Below are 19209 nucleotides of genomic sequence, written 5' to 3'. Positions count from 1 at the left end.
AATGAAGAGACCAATAGACTTCAACGAAGGAACTTCTACATTTCGAAATTAAAAACATTATATCTTTACAGATTAAACCAAGTTTTCAATAACTCTACTGTTTTTAATAAGAGCAACGATTACTGTATTATTAATTTTTCCCTATAGATAACTTTTTCATAACAGTAAAAAATTAAGAGGTAAAGGTTTGTTTGTTTGTGTTTGAATTTCGCACAAAACTACTCGAGGGCTATCTGTGCTAGGCGTCCCTAATTTAGTAGTGTAAGACTAGAGAGAAGGCAGCTAGTCATCACCACCCACCGCCAACTCTTGGGCTACTCTTTTACTAACGAATATTGGGATTGACCGTAACATTATAACGCCCCCACGGCTGAAAGGGCGAGCATTTTTGGTGCGACCGGGATTCGAACCTGCAACCCTCGGATCACGAGTCGAACATCTTGACCACCTGGCCATGCCGGGGCAATAGGTAAAGGAAAAAATAATTTAAAATATGTTGATTTTCAGAATTTTGTAGTAATTTAGATAATATCTTTTATTCTAATATTAGTGTACGTGAATTATTTTTTAAAAAAATTATCAGCTTAATCTTCCTAAAATGAGAGCATTAATTAATATAATATTTTTTTTAATTTTCCAAATGATCATGTAAAGCACTAACTTGTAGATGTTACAAAATATCGATTAAAAGTCGACGATTTAGCAAGTTTTGTAAAAGTGAAAATGTAAATTAAACCTTCATATTTGGTAATTAATTTTAAACATAAAGTATCCAATGATTTGCAGATTTCTAAAATTGTTGACCAATCTATAAAATAATAACATTTTCCTTGTAAAAACTTAAAGCCTATCTTAATTATAAATACAAAGTTCCAAGTGGTTCACTGTTACATAATTATAAAAGCTTCTTAACTAATTTAAATGTAGATGAAGTTAATAACATATCTTTTAAGTGTGAAAACAATTTATTCAAAGATAGATTTCATAAACATTTTATTATTATTGGTACATTGTAAATTAAAAACTATTATGCGAAATACTTAAACAAAATATCTAAATACAAAATAGCCACAAAATGTAATAAGCAAAATATCCTAAAACCTATTGAAAACAATATTGATGAATATATTTTGAAACTTAAATATATTACATGTTATCCACATGAACAGCTTTTCGAACAGAAGTTTTATGCAGTTAAAAAATAAAATTTAAGTTAGTCCATATAAAACTAATGAAATATTACATTGATTTATCGTTTCGTCAGTTAAAAATAAGATACAAGAATTAGAAGAAAACTATGTTATAGTTCCCACTGATAAAGCTAGCTATAATTTTGGCGTTATTTGTAAAACGTTTTATGCGTTAATTATGGCAAAATAAATCAATAATAAACAAACACTTAAACTTATTAAGGCCTGGCATGGCCAAGTGCGTAAGGCGTGTGACTCGTAATCCGAGGTTCGCGGGTTCGCGCCCGCGTCGCGCTAAACATGCTCGCCCTCCCAGCCGTGGGGGCGTATAATGTGACGGTCAATCCCAATATTCGTTGGTAAAAGAGTAGCCCAAGAGTTGGCGGTGGGAGGTGATGACTAGCTGCCTTCCCTCTAGTCTTACACTGCTAAATTAGGGACGGCTAGCACAGATAGCCCTCGAGTAGCTTTGTGCGAAATTCCAAAACAAACAAACAAACAAAAAACTCATTAAACAGTCTGAAGATACAGTAATTAATAATTTCATTAAAGCATATAAATTTTTATCCTAAAACTCTTATGGAGATTTACCTTTCCTGTATGCTATTCACAAACTTTATAAACCTCTGATTAAATTTAGATATATTTCTAGTTCAATAAGAACAATTATTAAACAACTGGGTATTTTATTAAATAAATTACTTAATATTTCATTTGATAAAATTAAACATATAAGTCTTAATAATGAGAAACGTACATTTTGGATAACAGAAAATAAATCAAATAATTTTAGAATATCTAAGAAATTGTGAATAAGTAAAGAATATTTAAACATTTGATTTCACCACATTGTGAATAATTAAAGAATATTCAAACATTTGATTTCACCACATTGTGAATAAGTAAAGAATATTCAAACATTTGATTTCACCACATTGTAAACCGAAATTCCTTTAAACAATTAATTTTCTTATAAATTTATTCATAAAACACTTCTGTTACCCTTTTACAATACTGAAAGAGAAAAAAATGTAGCTTCAAAAATATAAAAGACATATTAAGATTCTGCATTTATAATAATTTTATATTTTTCAATAATCAGGTTTTTAAACAAGAAATAGAAGTTCTAATGGGAGCTAACTATTCTACTTATATTGCAAATTTATATCTTTAGTTTTAGAAAATAGGTTTATTGAAAATTACATAAACCAAGATGCTTTACTTTAACTTACAGATATATGGAAGATTTCATTAGTATAAGAAACTTTGGATTAAATAATCTTATTAATACTATTCATCCGATAGAACTAAAAATTGAAAATACTTTAATATCTAATGTAGAAGCATATTATTTAGATTTAGAACTTAAAATAATTGATAACTATATCAATCTAAATATTTTTTGAAAACAGAAAACATTTTGCTTTTCCAGTATATGGTTAACCCTTTTTTAATAGTAATGTATCATACTCTTCTGTCATAATTAATATAACTTCCTAATTATTCAGATTTTGTAAAATTTCTAATAAATTATAATATTTTATTTTTAATGTTGAAATATTGATACAAAAATTAATATTTAATGAATTTAATAACAAAACTCTAAATAGAATTATTCAACTATGCTTTGATAAATATAAGAATGTATTAAATAAACATAAAAAGCAAAGATTAGGAAAATTTTACTGAAAGTTTCTGATAACCGTTTTTACTTAATAAGGTTATTTTAAAAAATTGGCACTACTTTGTGCGGATAAACACACTATCGCATATATGGGCTATTTAGAGTCTGAAAATTGGTAATTATAGTGGAATTAATGGGTAGTGATTGGAAGTTATACCAGTTAGTTTAGGTAGCTGGTTAGGACCACATATGCTATAATAATTTGTCTACTGGGATATTAATTATTGCCTTACCACTATAATGAAGGCTCAAATTCCAACTTCAGGAGGTAAGTTTATTGAACTTACTTACACCCAAGTGGTAGTACCTTATTTTCTTTTTCCTTACTTTAGAAAGCTGTCACCTTCCCACAACTGCCTGCAGACACTGAAGAGTGTCATAAAAATGGGACGTTGTGGGTTTGAGCACCCACATCTCGCTCTCCTAATTTCTATTTATATAAATTTTATTATTTAATTATTCTTCATATGAGACTAGTGAACGAAGGTTAAGACTGATAGACGGTGTATCCCCACTGCAATGTGGGTCTTACTTCCGCAGTCACCTCCGAAACCTATGGTACATTTTATATCCCATATTATAGCCTGTGTCCTGATGGATATTTCCAATTAGCTACACTATGAGCGATCTGCGTCCACGGTAGGAAAACCATCCTCAATTTGAACGTCGTGAGGTAGTAAGAAATTAAATTATTTGGTTTATTTAATTATCAGTTTAACTTTTTCAATATTAGTTAGAATTATGTTTTACCTCTAAAGACGACAATTTATTTTCGTCTTTCTCCATACTTCTTTCTGAGATCTGGAATTTGTTTATGTGTAAGATATCTTCATCACCCTTTTCGGAATCCATTAGTAAGTGAGCATAATAGAAAAAGACAAAAATCAAGAGCAAATCCTCAATAACCGCGGCTGTAATTAGATCTAAAATCGATACAGGAATAGAGGAATGAGCTAAACGTTCGTACTTAAAAAAAAAAATTACAAAAAAAATCATTCTACTAGTGGCTATGCCGCGGGAAATGACTCGAATGTTTTCCAGTATGTGTTTGCGTAAATCATTGCTTTAACTCTTTCATATGCTGACGTTCCCAATTTGAGCCGACTAGAGAAAAGGCCCTGCTAACGTTTGAAATACTTTTCTTTCAGCAAAGAGTAGGACGTATCCGTCATCCATGTAACGCAGACACAACATGAAAACGACAGGATGTTTCTTTCAGCATTGGGATACGAATAATAAATTTTTGAAACTACTTCAGACACGCTAGCTAGTATACTATATTTGGTCCGTAAATTTTTAGCATGACAGAACATATCACGGTAACACTCTCTATCTTCTATGTCTAAGTTATCATCAATATTAATGTATCGAGAAAAGACTACAATGTAACTAAAACAGTAAGAATGAATTTCGCAGTGTTCCCAAACGTGTTCTGTTTCAATAATAAATGAAACCAAAATTAAGTGCTACAAATATTATTATTTCTTGTTCTTTGCTGTTTGTAACCTACACATTGCTAATTCTTCTCGTGATTTATGACAGGCGCATGTCTTATTGACGTCACAATAGCACAACTTGCAACATTTACGTGTCTTTTATGTGGCGTCGTGTTACTATATATTGACTGACACAGATAACACACTAATGGTGTGAATGGTTCAAACAGGTAACCTTTCCAAGTAGGCCCGGCGTTGTCAAGTGGGTTAAGGCGTTCGACTCGTAATCCGAGGGCCACGGGTTCGCCCTTTCAGCCGTGGAAGCGTTATAAAGTTACGGTCAATCCCACTATTCGTTGGTAAAAGAGTAGCCCAATAGTTGGCGGAGGGTGATGATGACTAGCTGCCTTTTCTCTTGTCTTACACTGCTAATTTAGGGACGGCTAGCACAGATAGCCCTCTAGTAGCTTTGTGCGAAATTTAAAAAATCAACAAAAACACCAAACATTTCCAAACAGCCTTCTGCCCCCTTTAGGGAAAAACTTCTACTACACATAATTTTTTATATATTTTTTAAAATAATTATAAATTATTATTATTCATAAATGAATTACTTTTAAGATGTTTATGTAAGGTTTGAATGGTTCATTTATGAAAGTACTGAGACGTTTCGTTTCTCTGCATTCACGTGCAACATATCAATGCATTACCATCATTGGTAGCTCTTTGTTTTTTGCAAATTTCGCTATTTTTTCTTCTACATTTGGAACTTTTGGGTTTATGTTTTTACAAGTTTGCAAATGTCTGGTAGGGAATAATCACAATTGTATACAAAATTTAAAACATAAGTAATTATCCTCTTTCTGCGATAGTTTATCACAAGTTTTCAAGTTGTTACTAATTAATTTATCATCATATTATTTTCATTCTCTTTCTGGTGAAAGCGCATCTTGTATGTTTTCTCGCTGCATTGTCATAGCAACAGTGACAGAACTGTGAGTCATCCGATTTGAACGTCTTAATAGAAAATATTTGTATGTATCAGAATTTAGCACAGTGAAACAAATTATGTCTTCACAAGTTCAATTGTCAACAATAACAACATTTCACATGGCCTTATGTTGAATAAAGCAACTCTTTACAAGGTCGTATGTGAAATAACACAACAGTTCACAAAGTTTTATGTGATATAAACATTCAAAAGTATTAGGAATATTCTGTCTATGAGACATAATTAAACCAAAAGATGCAAAACTTAAAAGCAAACTTCAAACTAAATAAGGGGCTAGGATCTGGACGATAGAGCCCACAAAAGTTCAAATTCCACTTTTATTCATCGTCTATGGCTAGCTGTGGGCCTGATAGCTGCCCCTAAATACAAAGTTGAAATCTGATATACATAGTTATATAACATAGATATATGTATACGTTGTTATGCGATCTGCATTTAAGTATATATTTAACGTATATATTTAACAAATGATTAATGGTAAGAAAGACTTGCGTATATCACTGATAATAAGTTAACATATTTTAATATTGGGATTGATGTTCCTTGTAGGTCTAACTCAATGTTGGTTAGCTGTTTAGAAACATCGAAAAATATCAATACAAATGTGAAAAGACAGATAATGATAAAGAGAGTGACAAAAGAGGGGGCAGGTAAATGTGTGAAAGATTGTAGAAATAGGGGGGGGATGTAATCGGACAAACCATCATTAAAAACAGGAACAACTGAAAATATCGAATTAGTTTGTCCATTATCAGAAGATGAAAATGTGTTCATTGGTAGTTTAACCTTAAGTTTATGTATGCTAAAAGATTAAGCAATATATATATATATATATATATATATAAGAACTTCAACGGTCTAGAACTCTAGGTAATTACTGGCTGGAAACTTTTATGACGTAAGCGCTTTCTGGCTTTTTACCTACTTTGTAACATATATATATATATATGAGTATAGAATATTTTTTACACAAGCTCAGTTTAGAAATCTAGATCCTAGAGATATCTAAGACATTGGTTTGTTACAAAGTAGGTAAAAAGCTAGAAAGCGCTTACGTCATAAAAGTTTCCAGCCAGTAATTACCTAGAGTTCTAGATCATTGAAGTTCTTCTAGTTTCTTTATCTCACGTATTTTTAGCATTCTGTTCGTGACTTTTATTCACTTTAATGAGGGCGTTTAACAATTATGCTTCCAATACACATGTTTCTGGTTTACCGTAATGTTAAAAGATAAACGTTTTATCTTAAACTATTCATTCTTTGAAAAACAGTTATGACCATAACAATGGACAATATCAAGTTGTTGTGTCTTAATTTGAAAATGTAATGTAATAGTATTACCTTGGTGAGGCCCGGCATGGCCAAGCGTGTTAAGGCGTGCGACTCGTAATCCGAGGGTCGCGGGTTCGCATCCCCGTCGCGCTAAACATGCTCGCCCTTTCAGCCGTGGGGGCGTTATAATGTGACGGTCAATCCCACTATTCGTTGGTAAAAGAGTATCTCAAGAGTTGGTGGTGGGTGGTGATGACTAGCTGCCTTCCTCTAGTCTTACACTGCTAAATTAGGGACGGCTAGCACAGATAGCTCTCGAGTAGCTTTGTGCGAAATTCAAAAAACAAACAAACAATTAACTTGGTGACAGGGATTGTTTTATTATACAGCAAATGTTTTTAGAACACAGCTTGATCAATATGCTGAAAACGAAATACACACAGAGCCAAGCATTACTGAACAAATAATTCAATATAATACTTTAAATAAGTCAGCTTTAGTTTCGCTTCAGTTGTTTCTTTACTAATGACAGTGTCTGGTTGTAAACTAGGAAGATGGAACTTTGCTTTATTTTGTTCAAAATAATCAGTCTTAACTATGTGGACTAAAAGATAGACGTCAGTACCTATGAAATATAAGTGTAACATAAACAGCTGAGAAACAGGTTTAAACAAGTAACCTAAAATTGACTGTAAACAGCATCCTTAAATAAGTGATTATTGGAGAATTTAATAGAAATTCCGCATTAACTGCTAATATTCCATTTTCAGCACTGTTGGTGTATTTCAGTTATTTTGATAAAGTTCCTCATAGCTAGGAACATTTTAACGCATAAACTCATTGAAAACATGCCACGTCGATGTGCAGTAATATTGAAATTTAAGGGAATACTGACTAAATATTAACTTGTGAAACAGGTTTGTATTATTTTTAGTTTTATTATTACCTTCAATTATTGTGGAGAAACTTGTTTGATCATTTTGTACACCAGTTGGAGTAAGAATGACATTTTTACTTATCCGTCACTTGTTTATGATAATATGTAACTAAAATAATGAAAAGCTCAGATATTTACGAAAGCAAGTGTTAAAATTAGAGTTTGATATCATATTTGAGCAGATCTCGTCAAGTGCATTCTAAAAAAATATTTTTGGTATATACGTTTCTGTTATCTAATAAAAAGTACAATAAGTTAACATGCCCGGCATGGCCAGGTAGTTAGGGCACTCGACTCATAATTTGAGGGTTCCTGTCACACCAAACATACTCTCCTTTCAGCGATGAGGGCGTTATAATGTGACGGTAAATCCCACCGTTCCTTGGTAAAAGAATAGCCCATAAGTTGATGCTAGATGATGACGACTAGCTGGTTTCCCTGTAGACTTACACTGCTAAATTGGAACGACTAACGCAGGTTGCCCTCGTATAACATTGCGCATAATTCAAAAACAAACAAGTTAACAACATTTTCAAGCGAGGCCACTTTTTTGTTCAACCCCTGCATTTAACACAAAAAAGAAGATGTGGTTATTTCATTGACGTATGTTGGGCACTAAGTCTTGTCTTAAACATAATACTTCTTTGTTTGAGGAATAAACAAATGTTTCAGTGCTTTAATGTTCTAAATTAAATGTTATGTTTCTCAATGAGAATGAAGGTGACACAGACTTAACGTTATCTTCTTACTTTAATTGAACAGCGAAAAATCTAGGGAAAAATTACTTTTCCTATATTTCACGTGAAAGAGGAGAATTTTGATTATCTAGTTTTTCATTTCCCTCAAATAAAGAAGACTTTCTTGATCATTGTTGTTTTTATTGCCTTAAGGCCCATGTTTAGCCTTTTTATTTGTTGTTAACAATAAAAACGAGAATCATAATTACCATTATTTTGTTACCTAAAGACCCATGTTTAGCCTTTTTATGTGTTGTTAACAATAAAGGCGAGAACCGTGATCACTGTTGTTTTTATTGCCTTAAGACCCATGTCTGCTTTTTATTTGTTGTTAACAATAAAGACGAGAACCATGATCACCGTTGTTTTTATCGCCTTAAGACCCATGTTTAGCGTTTTTATTTGTTGTCAACAATGAAAATGAGAACCATGAACACCGTTGTTTTTATTGCCTTAAGACCCATGTCTGGCCTTTTTATTTGTTGTTAACAATAAAGACGAGAACCATGATCACCGTTGTTTTTATCGCCTTAAGACCCATGTTTAGCGTTTTTATTTGTTGTCAACAATGAAAATGAGAACCATGAACACCATTGTTTTTATTGCATTAAGGCCCATGTTTAGCATTTTATTTTTTGTTAACAATGAAGACTAAAACCATGATTACCGTTGTTTAAATTGCCTGTAAGCTTATGTTTAGTTGTTGTTTTGTTGTTAACAATAAAGACTAAAGTCGAGATCACCGCTGTTCTTCTTCGTATGAAAGATGAGAGTCCTGGGGTAAATTTAGGTTTAAAATAAAAAAAATAAAAGTATCAAAGGATTCGTATAATGTCCCCCAGTGGCTCAGCAGTACGTCTGCGGACTTACAACGCTAAAAACTGGATTTTGAGACCCGTTGTTGGCAGAGCACAGATAGCCCATTGAGTATCTTTGTGCTTAGTTCAAAAACAACAAACAATTCGAATATTTTTTTTGAAAACTAATGTGTGTTTCTGTAGTCATGGTAAAGTTTAAATGTAGGATGCATTTTTCGATGTGGAACAGTCAGTCATGATAGATAATCATTGCTAATTAGAATCCAATTACCCATTTAATTTTCAAGTGACAGCTGACTACCAAAGTAAGTCGATCAAATTAATTTCTAATCACGACTAGGGAGGGCACAGCTATGTAATGAAAGCTGTTAGAATTCTCGCAAAATATCAAGTTAATTATCAGATCCTGATAATTACTTTTCTCTTATATGTTCAAAAATTATAAAAATAATTAGCTTCCACTTTTAAAGGAACGGAGATACGTACGTAGCATACATTGCATATAACTCAAAGCTAAGCTTCTAAGGAAGTATAGATATATAGCATTCATTGCATATAACTCAAAGCTAAGCTTCTAAGGAAGTATAGATATATAGCATTCATTGCATATAACTCAAAGCTAAGCTTCTAAGGAAGTATAGATATAGTAGGGAGAGCATGTTAGGTTAAAACGATTTTGATTACGCAAATCTGCAGTTCGCATGGAAACTATAGTCGATTTAAAGCCACGGTTGAACGGATAGTATAAGAACTACATTTTGACATTGGTCAGCGTTTTGTAGGCCGCTGACCTCTAGCAAGCCACAGGAAATTGTCAGTGGGGTTGTACGAACTACACCAACGTACAATGTTCTGTAAGTACTATGATTTCATTCAAAATTGATCACTACAAAAAACTGTAAGTAACTGACTTTTCCAACGCAGAGTATTCATACACTCAGATCGTAAAGTTGTATGTATATTGGGGATGTGGAATTTTCTACGCTCTTCTACTTAACCTTAATGAAAAACAAGAAAATATGGTCAACGTGTAGCAGAAACATTCAGAACTCTTTCTGAAAAAGTCTTACCTCCAACTGTGGCAGGCTTAATGTGGTGTCTTGTAACTGGTGAGGAACCACGAAAACAAAGGTTAGTAGCAAAAGTCAAGAAAGTTTTCTACGTAGAAAAGCGACACAAATCATGCGTAGACAAGTTACTCCCACAACATATGTGTTCAATTTTGGCATACCTTAATAAGTTGGAAAAATTGAATGGTTATTCATATTATTATATATACAGATATACTGGTCAAGTCATCAGATGCAGCGTCTGTACATTTCTATGCTATCAGACGATTGAAGTGGATATTGAAAAGCTGTCATCCTCGTACACTATACTGGATTATGGAAAGCTTGCAAGAAAGAGGAGTGTTGTTCAGAAATGACAGCTGTACGACAGAGTTTTTCTATGATAAAAACTGCTCTGAATGGCTAATTTCAAGATGCACAGTAATAAGATAAAGTAACATTCAGCTTTATATAGACTGTAAGGACATGATTCGGCTCCAAAATATTTTAATATAGCATACTCAATTTCTGTATAACATTCAATTCAAGGAATATGATATTGAAAGATGACAGAGACATGTATGCAGCATTGAAACTAATTTCTAAAGGTAACCACTAGTGTTACTGCGATCAAAGAACATAATATTCAGAGCTGATTCCTCTTAAACTTTTCGGTAGGTTTTCATATGAGTATTTTTGTCAAGTCTGTTGGGAAAATACTGAGCATCAGTAAATATTTACTAAAGTTTATTTCATAAATTAGTAACAATTGCGAGTAAAACATTTATGCTGAGGTTAACATTGTTACAACTGATTGAATATTCAGTAAACTGAATTTAGTAAACACCTTAAGATTTTTGTTATAGACAAACCAGTTGCAAGAAAATTATTTTAAAATATATCAATGATAAATACTAATTTTAAAGCTTAATTTAAATCATATGTTGTAAATTTTACTGGACAGTTCCGATAAATATTAACTTATTTCGCTGGAGAGTGATTAGTTTAGTTTACCCTATAAGTGAATAAAACCAGATATTAACGTAAAGCAAGATTTCCATGTGAAACACGTTACTTTTATGAATTCATATTGCTAATAGTAAGTAGATAATTCATCTAAATATGTATGATAATAAACATTTCAGTAACTTGCATTACAAATGTGAACAAATTAAACAGAAAATAGAGATTTAGTAATAAATAAAATACATTTATTTTGATGTGTGCAAATTAATTTGAATTTGACACTTACAAATTAAATGATTCAGCCAACGAAGCTAACAAATACATCCGTGTTTCCACCTAATAAAGTCTGAACTACTTTATGAACATCTGTGCTTCTAGCTTGAAACTTCGCTCAAAAAAATAGCTGTTAGACCAGTGTAATCCGCTAATAACGCTTTTCGTGTAAGTGAAGTGAAGACGTCTGTGTATTTATGTATTGATATTGGTCATGTGGTCTTGATGCCAAATTTCTTTCGTTAGAAACTAAAAAGAAACAAACACTTTTTGTAACACTCTCTAAAGACAATATCTCATTCATTTTCCATATATGTTCCAGTTCGCGAGTTGTTATATGGAACAGGTGATATTTGTTCGCTAATTATTAGCACATGTACAAGGATTTGCGAGTTTTTATATAATCCAGCTTATTTCGTACCATTATCTTACTTCTTTTATCCACTTTTGTAATAACTACGTCCATATTTTCATTAAGACGTTTAATATCTTAAAAAATACACACTGCGTTATCTACATTTGCACACCACGGTGAATCGCTCCCTGGACTTTAGTATTTTAAGTCCGTAACTTTACAGCCGATCTGCCGTGGCCCTTCCTCGTGTCAGAGCTGGTTGAATCGTTCTTTACAACATGCTATCCCTTCATCTATGTTCTAAAACCTCCTGAACTGTACTGTTACATTCTAGTCTGACGTCACTATTTTTTTTTTTTTTTCTGGTAGTCTGATCGCCCCAAAATCTATAGGCTCTACATCTGCCGACTTAAATGTCTGTGTATATTATAATGACGTAGGCTGAGACTGGACAAACATGTAGTGGAAGTAACTTGTGTACACTGTCTGAAATATTATTATAAAGAAATATATATATATATATACACCTAAGTCGTTTTACAAAAATGTAAGTAAATAAATATAGTTTTTTATTTGGAATTTGAACAAAGCTACACGAGGGATATCTGCGCTAGCCGACCCTAATTTAGCAGAATAAGACTAGGAGAAAGTTAGCTAATTGGTACCATTCACCGCCAAATCTTGGTCTACTCTTTTACCAACGAATAATGGAATTGACTGTCACATTATAACGCCCCTCACGGCTGAAAGGGTAAGCATGTTTAGTGCGACGGGGAATCGAACCCGCGACCCTCAGATTACGACTCGAGCGCCTTAACCACCTGGCCATGCCCGAGCCTAAATAAAGATGGACGACACACAATTGATTGATTATTTTGAATTAAGCACAAAGCTTCACAATGGGCTTTGCCCACTACGGGTATCGGAACCCGATTTCTAGCAGTATGAATTCGCAGACATACCACTGTGCCACTGAGGGGGACGATGCTCAAACAAAATATTTGGGAAATAATTCTGAAAATAACAACTAATGAACACGACCAAAATTATTTGGTTACATTTGTCAATCTGTTGGTTTCCTTTATTACGCATGTCCTAACGTCATTCATAACAGCGACATCTATACGTTTTAATTTTCTCTAATATTGTTATCGGTAATTACTATTTCTTTTCACCTATGATAATTAGAGTCTACACTCGAAGCATTGTTGGAGTGGGATTACAAACATTATGTAAAAAATCATCACTAGTGTAAACAGGTTTGTTTGTTTTTGTTGTTTGTGTTTTTTTCAATTTGAAAGTCTTGATTAAACACAACCTCCTAGCAAGCTAATCGAAATAGAGACTTCACATTAGTAACAAACTGGCTCTTTACCAAGACTTGCAATACTACATTTAATGAAACTATGTAGTTTTCCTAATCGTGTAATTTGATTCATCAATCAACGCCAAAATCACCTGTTTCACCAATCAACTATACAACGACTTGTGTAATAAACCTCAAGCAATCAACGTCAATATTTCCTGTTTAATAGCCTAATTATCACATAAACTGTTTCATCAGCGTAAGCTAAGATTTCTTGTTTCTAAGTAAAAGTCGGTATTACCTCTTTCAACAGTTAAACCAAACACTACTTGTTTGAACAAACAGGACCGGCAATATAATTTTTTAACAGTCAAAATGAACCCTAGTTATTTTAGCAATGAAAGTCAAGACTATTTGTTACTACAGCCAAAGTCAGTATTATCTGTCTCAATAATAAAAATGTCTATCACCTATTTTACTAATCAAGGTAAACATTTACAGTACTGTACAAAAGTGTTAGGAGAGATAATATTTTGCCATTTTTTCTCCTGTTTTGTGGAACTATTTCTTCCATGAATTACAGAATGTGAATTTCAGCATTATGGTAATGTTTCACTGATTCATGTTGACAACTGAGTGAGCTAGGATGAGGATACTTATCGTTCTATAGAATTCTGATATACTTTTACAAGTGCATGCCATGAGGGTTCTGCTTGACTGAATACACTTATCAAATTTAGGGTCTGAAATAATTGTTGTGATACCACATGCAGTGTCTTAACTATATAGAAATAAACTAGCAAAGAGCTAGTATATGGTACCAGTATATGCCAGAAGAAAATAGTTTAATGGCACTCCACAAATTTGTTTAACACTATATATTATGGGCCAGGCATGGCCTAGCGCGTTAAGACGTGCACTTCGTAATCTGAGGGTTGCGGGTTTGCGCCCGAGTCGCGCTAAACATTCTCGCCCTCCCAGCCGTGGGGCGTTATAATGTGACGGTCAATCCCACTATTCGTTGGTAAAAGAGTAGCCCAAGAGTTGGCGGTGGGTGGTGATGACTAGCTGCCTTCCCTCTAGTCTTACACTACTAAATTAGGGACGGCTAGCACAGATAGCCCTTGAGTAGCTATGTGCGAAATTAAAAAAACAAACACTATATATTAAGTTTTGTTTTCATGCCACGGTAGAAAAAGCGTAAAGAATTGTTTATAGAGAAAATAGTTTTCATAAACGTCTTACGTGATGCTGGTTTGAATCTCCGACAAATTGCTACAGACTTGAAATGCTTCCCAAAGATCAAGTATCGTGAGACAGTGACGGGAAATTAGAAAATAGGAAAGGAAGAGGCAGTACACCTTAACTTAATGATACTAATGTTAAGTATCTCTGTTCATGCAGTCTTCAGGACAGAAGGAAGACTCCTACTGATCTCAAGCTTAAGATAAGCATCAATGTACCAAATGACAAACAAGTGTCCAGATCTATAATATAAAGAAAATTCAATGACAATGGAATATTTAATCGTGTAGCAGTTTGAAAACCTTTATTTTGGTCTTAAACTGTTGTAAAGAGAGTAAAATTTGCTAAAACATACAAAAACAGGACTCTTGATGATAGAACAAGAGTATTATGGATAGATGAGTCCAAGTATGAAATATTTGCTTCAAAGAGTAGGCTGCACTTCCCGCGGAAGGAAGGTGAAAGATACTTACCTAAATCTATAGCATCTACCATGAAGTGTTGGGTGAGAGCTGTGTAATTGTTTGTGGTTGTTGTTTTATTCTGCTGAGGCAAAAAGAAATATTTGCAAGACTGGTAGAATAATGGACCAGCACAAGTACCATCCGCCATGGTATACCTAGTAGTTTGTGTATTATTAGTAAAATATTCTGCTACCCAGAAGATAATAACCCTAAATACTCATCCAACCTACACAAAAATTACTTAACTAAGAAAGAAACTGCTGGAGTCATTCAAATGATGCAACGTCCCTCACAGAGCCCCGATCTCAATCCAATTGAGCACATCTAGGATTTGATGGATAAAAACTTAACAAATTAAAAGTTACTTCTATAGAAACTTTATGGAAATATATAAGAGACATTTGGAGTAAAATCCCAAAGGACACTTTGATTAAATATGTTACAACAATGAATGAAGGAAGACATGTCTGCAGTTATTAAAACAAAAGATAAAACATTAGTTGTTTACTGAACTCAAACACTTCCACTGAGTTTATATTGTACTAAATATGAATAATATTAAATGTTGATGTTTCACCTGTGATTTACCTTCCATTGTTTGAAAATAGACCGAAATCTAACTTTTTTGCACAGTACTTGTACCTGTTACAAAAATCAAAGCGAACATTACCTCTTTCAATATTTCAAACCAATATTACTTGTTTCAACAGTGACAGTCACCTCTTCCTATATCAATAATCAAAGCCGATACCATAACTTTTTCAGTCAAAGCCAATATTATTTATACGTAATACTCGAAGCCAAAATTAACAATTTTGAAATAAAGTATTAGGTTTTCCACAATTAAAGCGGACAATGCCTGTTTTAGCAAGTAAAACTAACATCAATACTTCAGAAGAAAAGCGAACATCACCTACTCAACGACCAAACTCGATATATTCTGTTTCAATAACGTTACCATTACAGAATATTAAAATCGAATTTTTAAAGTTATGGTATGTACAAATGATGCATTCTTTTCATAAATCGGATTGCCTCTAAACAACATGGCTATGAAACTTGATCTTGTTACGTTTGATAAGTTACACAACGTTTCTTTAAAATGCTTTAAAAAGGTAAGAGTAATAATTCAAATTACGCCATTTAACTGACATACACATATAACATTCTTAGTATATTTGTCAATAACAATTTAACATTTACTCCCTTGGCATTATTAATATCATTCAACCTTTCCATATTGTAATTTTTAGTGTTATTGTTTCTTTCCTCCTATTTCTGTGAAATATTCTATAGTTACAGTAGTAAAAAGTAAAATATTGTATCGAGTAACACTAAAAGATACTGGCATTTACAATAATAAACAGGAAAAATAACTACTTAGAAAGGTTCATAAGTCAGATAGATTTTCTCCTTGTGCTGCTGAAAAGAACATAATTTGAAAATATAGTAGATAAATATTACTTTCAGTTAACACAGGTTTTCTTTATATATGCATGTATATACTCACAATTTTATAGGTATTTTTGACGTAATTTTAGATATATATCTTGTTTACCTGATATGATATTATGTTTGTAGAGTGGTCTATGTAAAGATGTATTCATTCAATGATTCATATCACATCTCAATACAACAAACACAGCAACAACAAAGAAATCTTTGTGTAGTAATTGTTTATATAGAGTTAAAATACAAGATTGATGAAAATGTTCATAGAACATATAATTTTCCACGTACATTTAAAAAAAAAGGAAGTGAAGAAAGGTTTACACTTTGGCAATTTTGGAGAGACTTGAGATTGTCAGAGTATCGAATTATAGCAAACGGTTTATTTTGAAAGATTTATTTACATGCTACTTTTATAGTTAAAGTTATGAATACTTTTTCAAACTTTAAACTTTTTAAGTCTTTGAAGTCACTTAATAATTCAGCATAGTTCTTTAAACAATTCAACATTCAAGAGTTATTAAAATTTCTTGTTTTCCTTCATCAACAAATTCTTCCATTGCGTGATGATAAACCGTGAAATCAAACATCCACAACCAGAACAAACTTAATAATTAAGCCTAACCTCAAGTCTCGTGAAGGGAGAAAATTAATAGACGTCACAGTGGAGTTCTTGTGAACAAACGCTTGTTATTTCTGTTTGAAACATTGCTTTATATCTGAATTAAAGTTTGGGTTGCTGCATTATCTATAAATATTATTACAGTGACCTTCCAAACCGCAACTGATAACAATGTTTCTGTATAAGGTTCACACATGATAAAGCCCCCTAGTAGTACAGCGACTGTTCACGGACTCAAATCCCTACAGACCGGGTTTCAATACCAGTTGTTATAGAGCACAGATAGTTCATTGTGTAACTTTGTGTTTTATTAAAAATAAATAAATGAAGAAACAACTGATAAAAAAGGAAGAGAGAACAAAATTAAAATAGGTATTAGTATCACTAATAATAATGATACAATCACAGATTCTGAAGGGAAATTTATTCTAAGAAATGTTACGACTTTCTTTCACGTTTTTAAATAATTCATGTAAATATGTTTGCCAAAAAAGATGAACATCTGGGATAATATCTTTACCGATATTTAGCATCCTTGTAGGAAATAAACATTAGCGCTCAGTGAACCAAAGGCTTGGCATGGCCAGGTGGGTTAATCTGAGGATTGCGGGTTCAAATCCAGGTCACACAAAACATACTCACCCTTCCAGCCTTGGGCGTTATAATATGACGGCCAATCCCACTATTCATTGGTTAAAAGAGTAACCCAAGAGTTGGCGGTGGGTGTTAATAACTAGCTGCCTTCCCTCTAGTCTAATACTGCTAAATTATGGACGGTTAGCGCAGACAGTACTCTTGTAGCTTTGCGCGAAATTAAAAAACAAACAAACAAACAGTGAACCAATCCTGGCCAACAGCATATTTTAACACAATCTGTTCTGTATATTATGAAAGCCAGTTTGCAACCTTTCTGTAAGATAACACGTAATTATGATTATTCTATTCGGAGAGTGTATAGAATCTGTGAGTATTGTTTCTTTGGGTAACATGAGCAAGCATATTTGTTTGAGTATGTATCTCGAATGTTCGAAAGTGCAAATCGTAGTAGCTAAACGTCACACAAAAGCGCTCCAGGTAACCAGGCAACAAATGGCATTCATCAGCACTGACTAAATAAGTACGTCAAAGAGAAAGTGCACGTGAGGTGAGTCAGCTAATGTAATGAACTCTCATACGTGCAGCGTATCGTTGAAAGGAATGTCTTAAAAGTATCGGTAACTTCATCAGTTTTGTTTAAATACACGGTTCTTCAGGCCTAAATCACGTGCAAAAGTGAAAAGAGAATATATTCCCTTCTTACAAACTAATATTTGTTACTATTTAAACACGAAAAATAATACGTTGAATTGTGAAAAGTCGTATTGAAGAGGAGAACCGAATGATCAATATTTGTGTATAAAGTCTTTCAATTGTGATCTTTCGTGAAACACGTGTTGACTTAATAAAACATACGTACTGTTAGGGATAATAACATAATAACAGTTTGACAGTGGAAAATTCAGGCGCCTGTGACTCTTTTAACAATTTCACTGTACCAGGTTCTTCGTAAACATTTTAACAAAAGTATAGCATCAAGCTAATATTCCTTTACAACACCGAAGCTTGCGATAGTCTGTCTCTAAATAATACTGTCGTTGAGGAAGGACTTAAAATTACCTATACGGCTAAGACTGCTTCTTCTGAATATTAATTGGGATGAAAAGTAGAAATCCTTTCTTATTTTATGTTTCAAAAATTGGTGCTAAAATACGATTCAAACAAATTTTAGAGCATGAAACAGTCTAATTAACTAATGTTTCGTCCGAAACTGCCATAAGGAAAAAATAAAAGTAGTTTACTTGGACATAAGTGTGTACAGTCTATAAAGACACCTAGGAGATATGAAAATATATTGTCAAAAAAACAAAACAAACAATTTATACAAGTTAAGTAAATACTATATTAGTAATTATCACTATAAGTCTTGAATTATTTTAAAATATTTTAGTAAGTTGGTTTAAAACATTATAAAACATATGATCTCAATAAACGCCAGAATTATGTGGAAAAGAGAAAAATTTACAAGTGTCCATCTCTAGAACGTAACTCGGAATGTTAACATTATGATCCAGCAAGCTTATAGATGAGATATCCTAGAACAGAATTGGCGGATTAATTAAAGAAACTGACACCCGAGAAAACGTTAGGTGGAATAGAATATAGCGCCATCTTTGACCTACAGCGAGTAGAAGAAAAGGCCTATAATATTGAACTAATAAGCAAGCAATTAAACTCTTTTTTTATTCTACCAAACTACGGTAGGACAAATGTACCAACCTACAGTGAACATGTGATTAATTTATTATTCAGCTTACTTTAAAGCTACGCCAAGAAACTTATTCACAATAGGTGCTA

This window comes from Tachypleus tridentatus, chromosome 1 (assembly GCF_004210375.1).
Source record: "Tachypleus tridentatus isolate NWPU-2018 chromosome 1, ASM421037v1, whole genome shotgun sequence".
Lineage (NCBI taxonomy): Eukaryota > Metazoa > Arthropoda > Merostomata > Xiphosura > Limulidae > Tachypleus > Tachypleus tridentatus.
Note: the sequence above shows the minus strand (reverse complement) of the source record.